Consider the following 6,000-nt stretch of genomic DNA (forward strand, 5'->3'; position numbering starts at 1 on the left):
CCCTATTGTTGTAGAAGGTGAAAAGTTAATCAAGATTGCAAAACTAAACTGCCAGAAGAAGACGAATTTTCACATCTTACAGAAATGGCAATCTAGAAAATCGAGTAAAAAAGTCAAAAATGAGTTCTGCTTTCATTGTGAATATTTTATTTGCAAATGTGTGATAACACCCTAAAATTTTCAATGCTACAATAAAATTTTGTTTTTGGAAGACTTAGTACATAATACGATTGTTTTACTAGTTTAGTGGGACGCCAATGCATTCATATTTTTAATGTACAAATCCAAAAATTTTAAATTAACACCCTATGTATTTTTTTACGATTTATTTAAAAAATAGAATGTAATTATTGATTCATACCTACAAAATCACAACATTGTTGAAATTCCTATTGGTGGCGAATGCTTCAACTGGGAGCTAAATTCAATAGCATTCGCAGATTTGTTTTTCTCTCTAATCTTTAAAAATCAAGGAATTCATATGCTCTGGAGATCGCAAACTTTGGCAAAATGCTGAGGCAACTGTAAGAATTTTGATATTTAAGATACTGCATCAATGAAAAGATTCCAATATATCTGAAGGTTGTTCAAACCGCTGACTCAACGCTTTCAGTTTGATTAAAAAAGGCCTGATTTTTTTGTTATTCATTAGCTTTTTATAGCAGTAATTACCAGATAATTTTATTTTTATCAAACTCCATGAAGAGTTTAAGAAAAAAAACAACAACTTTGAAGAATAAATCTGTAAAAACTACTGACATTAACAGTGTTCATACGAACCAAACTAAGTTACTGCTCTGTAGTTGTATGATGTGTAGTGTTGAATTTCAAAAATATACTTGGAAACCTTATAATTTTTCGGCTCTGGGGGGGGGGGGGGGGGGGGGGTTTGACCCCCAAAACCCCCCCTTGGTTGCGCCACTGGCGTTGATATGTTGTGTTTTAACCACTCAATACACACAGTGAGCCGTAAGTTGTGAGACGAATCTGTAAACTGATTGCGACGGAGTTGAAAACGATACGACGGATTGAGAATACGGTAAAATGCTTTTATTTTGCATTATTTCCAAAAAGAGATCGAGATTTATCAAAATGTTATTCTACAATGCTAAAGCCGTTTTGAGAAAGAATTGTTTGGCATCGGTTTGTATCAGCATCATTCACTGCAATACGGGGAAAATTGCAGTTCTCACTGATCAATGCTTAATACGATGGATACTAGCACATCACCCTACAACAATTATTTGTACATAAAATTTTCGACCCAGCACTAACTTTCGACCCATTCATACTATTTTGGCCTACTTTGTATGAAAATCCGAAAATTGGCACAGAATTCTTATAGGTCGAAAATTAGTGCTTTTCCTCTACATACTATATATTTCGTAGTTCTAAATCTTAGTATTTTTGGCTTATTCATTCAGGTTTCTCATTTTATGGTACCGTAAAACGGGGTATCTTTGATAATGCGGGTAACTTTGATAGTGCGAGACCCACCCAATACTAAACGAAATATCATAATTTCTGTTAATCAGTTATGCAAAACTAAAGTATATTAGTATGACACTTCATGTTAGAGCGATTTTCATTTGAATCAAGAACATTTGAGGCTTTTTATACAAATATTAATAATTGACACAATTTTAGCATTTTCGAAACGCTTACAAACAATCTGTTCTACGATCACTATTTGATGTAGTTTTGAATAGTTGGCCACTTATCTTTGATAGCCTAGTTATCATAGAACTGGAATACGGTCTCAAATCTCTTAGCGAAAAGCATTTTCAAAAACTGGGACCATTTTTTGTAATCTAAGTCAGAAATTTCCATATAACGTTAAACGCCTAGAGGTATGCAATGCCCTACAAATGTTCGTTATTCATTCAATTTTGTTTGAATTATGCTCCATTATCAAAGATTACCCCAAAACAGAAAACCAATTTTCGATTATATGAAAAATTATATATCCATTCAATATGAATCTTTTGGCAATTTATCGACTGCAATCGATAGCTAGGACACTGTTTTAAAAATATAAATAATATTTCTATGAAACAGCATGCATAAATATTCAAGTTTTCTTCGAAAAAACTATCAAAGTTACCCCGTTTTACGGTTTTTAAGTTCAGAAGATCACACGAACTTAAAAAAAAAACACACCCTAATATACTTACACTTTCTTCGCGTCCCAATTGGATTAGGATTTGTTTTTATTTGCGTTTAATATTATATTTATGATGTTTTCCTAGTCGTGGTTAATCGGGCGCGAAACCCCTGCCCTATGAGAGAAAAAACGTGAGAGGGAAACTATCACTTCTCGTTAGGAAACACTAGGGTGCAGCAAGGACGAAGGGCGATGAAAGCATATTGTATCCTCCGTAAGTGCGCTCTTTGATAATGATGTTTGCGTGAAAATGCAATTGAAAGGGACGTCCGCACGGGAAGCGTGTCGCTTTGTGTGCAGGCGGTGGGAAACGCATGTTTCTGGTGGATTAGCTTTTGAGACTTTTCAATTGGTTTGACATTCTGACGAGATGAAAAGGTTTTGCGGCTAGAGAGTCCGGTGAATGATTGCTGGTTTGCATTGCTGATAGTGGCACGGAAGTGGATTAGATGTAGGATTGCTTTAAAGTGAAAAGCAAACATATTTAATTTGGGTCGTGGGAAAGATAAATAAACTATCTAGAAAATATGGGAATCAATCTATCCTAACAATCTAATACCCAACCCCGCCTTTAGACACTTTGGAATCTTGTTTTTTTTTTTCGTAGCTCGGAAATCGAAATGATTTTATTTTTGGCTAAAGCCTTGGATCATAACACGCATATAAAGAAAGTATGTGTAGACTTGATGGTTTGCATAATAGTGAAGAAATGTCGAAGCCGAAGCTGAAATTAAAAAAAAAAAAAAAAAACTTGATCGAGTAGTCATCACGATTAAGTTTTCTGCTTGAATGGTTGTCTTGCTCTTTTTGTGGTCTTAAAAATTAAGGTTTGGCTTCGATTCATCTTCACCTTAAGATTCCCATCTTGTATTGTATTTGTGTACGTGAATTGCCACGAAGTCACCATCCAGCACAAGTAAAGATTTCTAATTTTTCTCATGGGAATTCGCCTAAACTGCAACTAATTACACTATGACGAAAGCACAAATTAATCACAATTTGTCATCGCGCAACCATCAACCGTGGCAAGAATATTTCGATAATAGAGCGCAACAAATCCAGGAAAACATATTTAACTTCCCCTTGTACCCTGTCATCATCGAAAATTACCAGAAGCTGTTGAAAGGACATCCCCCTCCGGTTCAGCCGGCCGGAACAACTAATCAACCCCTATGTTTCTTTTTCTTTTGTCATGTCGCCTATTCGACCAGATAGAAGGAACAAGATAATAACACAATGTGTCCCATTGATATGATTCAATAGTTAAAATAACTAAAATTCTAACAACATTTGCGCCAAATGAAACAAAAACCATAACAAATCCTATTACTAATGTGTTTTAAGGATGCTGCATTGTCAAAAATATAACAGTTGTTAAAAATGTGTTACAAAAAGTATAACAAATTGAGAAAATAGCAATCTTGACAACAACATTATATCAACCTCTGTTATTTTTCACTGCTATTAATAGAAATATGTTATGGTCTTGTTATGTGATTCTGCTCGGGTTCTGAACTGCACACGTTACAGGTTCTATAAATTATAGGGCACTTCAAAAATTAGCAATGTCAATAGCATTTAAACATCCACACGCCACGCGACGCGCGACGACCATGCGTATGGAAGACGACGATTATGCGCGCAGCTCGAATAGGATAGCGGTGGGTGTCAGCGTGTGTCCTGTCCTGCAATTTTTATAAGAGGGTGAGCCGACGTATGTTTTCGACGCAAGCTGATAGTTGGCACCCTTTTACTTATTAATAGCATTGCAGCATCCTCCATAGAACAGTGCGTATTTGTTTTGGCTGCGGTTGACATGACCCGTCAAGCTCGGCGGGGTGCCGGTCGGCAGTCGGCGGTTTTATTGAATGAGCCAACATCAATTTTCCGTACGCAGAATAGATGTGGTTTACGGATGGTTCCATCACAACCTGATGTACAGTTTTAGTCAACTTGATGAATTTACCTATCACTATAATACCAGATACTAGATGGTTTCGAATTGGAGTACGTAGTGTTTTTATTAAATCCTAAATACAATCCTAGACATTCATTATTCCGAGCCCTAAAATTCATCATGTATCGCGTATATCTAGATTTTTTTTCAGGACTATTTTTGTCGATGTGGTATAATTATTTTTTTTTTTATATTACCTATTCTGCCCATAAAATCGCAGTTGTCCCATATGGATTTTCAAGCCAACCCCTTTTTTCATCCCAACATTCATGTTTTAACACATACCTTACTAATAAATTAACACACTTTGTTTGAAAATGTTGTGGAAATATATGGAGTTCATCCCATATTGATAAATAAGGACTTAACACCTTCTATATGGGGCCTTCCTGAGCCGAGTGGTTAGAGTTCGCGGCTACAAAGCAAAGCCACGCTGAAGGTGTCTGGGTTCGATTCCCGGTCGGTCCAAGATCTTTTCGTAATGGAAATTTACTTGACTTTCCTGGGCATAAAGTATCATCGTACCTGCCACACGATATACGAATGCGAAAATGGCAACTTTGGCAAAGAAAGCTCTCAGCTAATAACTGTGGAAGTGCTCATAAGAACACTACGCTGAGTAGCCGGCTCTGTCCCAGTGGGTGTTAATGCCAAGAAGAAGAAGAAGAGGGTTTTCCCAAACATTTTGTTACATATGATTTCGTGAAATCCATCAAAAGTCTTTCAGGAATATTTCCATAATACCTTGCAAATTTCGTCAAAAATTGTTCAATGGTTTTTTTTTTGAAATTGGCTTCAAATCCCCGGATTATTAAAGGAATATCTACAAAAAGTTCGAAATGCCCCTTGCCTTCGAATCTTTAAAGTAATAATAAGGAATGTACCTAAAAGCTCATAAATTTTAAGTTTATAAAAAAAAGGGTAGGGAATTACGTTAATATCTAGTTTTTATATTTTTTAATTTCTTTATTAGTATCATTTCAAACATTACATTCATTATTTCTTATATCTAGGTGTTATGTGTTATTAGACAACACTATCATCCTAATTTTGTAAAACAAATCTAAGATTTTATTAACATTTTGTTAACAACATATTACATTTCATTTGCCGTAGCAGTTCAGATTTTTTACAGGTGAGTTGATTTCACCTGCTTATAAGAGAAAAAAAAACGTTTACAATATACTTAACCTAAACATATAACGCATTAATCGTGGCAATAGAAGATTGTAACGATTTTTGCCTGAAATTATTGATTATTTTTTTGACATTTGTTCCAATGTTTCAACATTGGATATTCTATGTAACTCATTGGTACTATACCAGGGAGGAAGCCTCAGAATCATTTTCAAAATTTTATTTTGAATTCTCTGCAGAGCTTTCTTCCTGGTATTACAACAGCTAGTCGATATTGGTACAGCATACAACATGGCTGGCCTGAAAATTTGTTTGAATATCAAAAGTTTGTTCTTAAGACAATGTTTTGAATTTCTATTAATAAGGGGATAGAGACATTTTACATATTTGTTACATTTGGCTTGAATGCCCTCAATGTGATTTTTGAAAGTTAAATTCTTATCTAGCATGAGCCCTAGATACTTAACTTCATCTGACCAATTTATTGGAACCCCTCTCATCGTGACAACATGTCTACTTGAAGGTTTCAAATAAAGAGCTTTTGGTTTATGTGGGAATATTATTAGTTGAGATTTGGAAGCATTAGGAGAAATCTTCCATTTTTGCAAGTATGAAGAAAAAATATCCAAACTTTTTTGCAATCGACTACAGATGACACGCAGGCTTCGTCGTTTGGCGGAGAGGCCTGTGTCATCCGCAAACAAAGATTTTTGACATCCCTGAGGTAACTCAGGTAAGTCAG

This window comes from Aedes aegypti, chromosome 3 (genome assembly GCF_002204515.2).
Source record: "Aedes aegypti strain LVP_AGWG chromosome 3, AaegL5.0 Primary Assembly, whole genome shotgun sequence".
Lineage (NCBI taxonomy): Eukaryota > Metazoa > Arthropoda > Insecta > Diptera > Culicidae > Aedes > Aedes aegypti.